This window comes from Pempheris klunzingeri, chromosome 10, assembly GCF_042242105.1.
Source record: "Pempheris klunzingeri isolate RE-2024b chromosome 10, fPemKlu1.hap1, whole genome shotgun sequence".
Lineage (NCBI taxonomy): Eukaryota > Metazoa > Chordata > Actinopteri > Acropomatiformes > Pempheridae > Pempheris > Pempheris klunzingeri.
Window position 1 is genome coordinate 747501 of NC_092021.1, and position 1286 is coordinate 748786.

The following is a 1286-nucleotide window of genomic DNA, read 5'->3' on the forward strand; positions in this document are numbered from 1 at the left end:
TCTAAACACAGTTCCTCTGTCAGATACAGATCTGAGTACAGTTCCTCTGTCAGATACAGATCTGAACACAGTTCCTCTGTCAGATACAGATCTGAACACAGTTCCTCTGTCAGATACAGATCTGAGTACAGTTCCTCTGTCAGATACAGATCTGAGTACAGTTCCTCTGTCAGATACAGATCTGAGTACAGTTCCTCTGTCAGATACAGATCTGAACACAGTTCCTCTGTCAGATACAGATCTGAGTACAGTTCCTCTGTCAGATACAGATCTGAGTACAGTTCCTCTGTCAGATACAGATCTGAGTACAGTTCCTCTGTCAGATACAGATCTGAGTACAGTTCCTCTGTCAGATACAGATCTGAACACAGTTCCTCTGTCAGATACAGATCTGAGTACAGTTCCTCTGTCAGATACAGATCTGAACACAGTTCCTCTGTCAGATACAGATCTGAACACAGTTCCTCTGTCAGATACAGATCTGAGTACAGTTCCTCTGTCAGATACAGATCTGAGTACAGTTCCTCTGTCAGATACAGATCTGAACACAGTTCCTCTGTCAGATACAGATCTGAGTACAGTTCCTCTGTCAGATACAGATCTGAACACAGTTCCTCTGTCAGATACAGATCTGAGTACAGTTTCTCTGTCAGATACAGATCTGAACACAGTTCCTCTGTCAGATACAGATCTGAGTACAGTTCCTCTGTCAGATACAGATCTGAACACAGTTCCTCTGTCAGATACAGATCTAAACACAGTTCCTCTGTCAGATACAGATCTGAACACAGTTCCTCTGTCAGATACAGATCTAAACACAGTTCCTCTGTCAGATACAGATCTGAACACAGTTCCTCTGTCAGATACAGATCTGAGTACAGTTCCTCTGTCAGATACAGATCTGAGTACAGTTCCTCTGTCAGATACAGATCTAAACACAGTTCCTCTGTCAGATACAGATCTGAACACAGTTCCTCTGTCAGATACAGATCTGAGTACAGTTCCTCTGTCAGATACAGATCTGAGTACAGTTCCTCTGTCAGATACAGATCTAAACACAGTTTCTCTGTCAGATACAGATCTGAACACAGTTCCTCTGTCAGATACAGATCTGAACACAGTTCCTCTGTCAGATACAGATCTGAACACAGTTCCTCTGTCAGATACAGATCTGAACACAGTTCCTCTGTCAGATACAGATCTGAGTACAGTTCCTCTGTCAGATACAGATCTGAACACAGTTCCTCTGTCAGATACAGATCTGAACACACAGTCTACACTGTCTG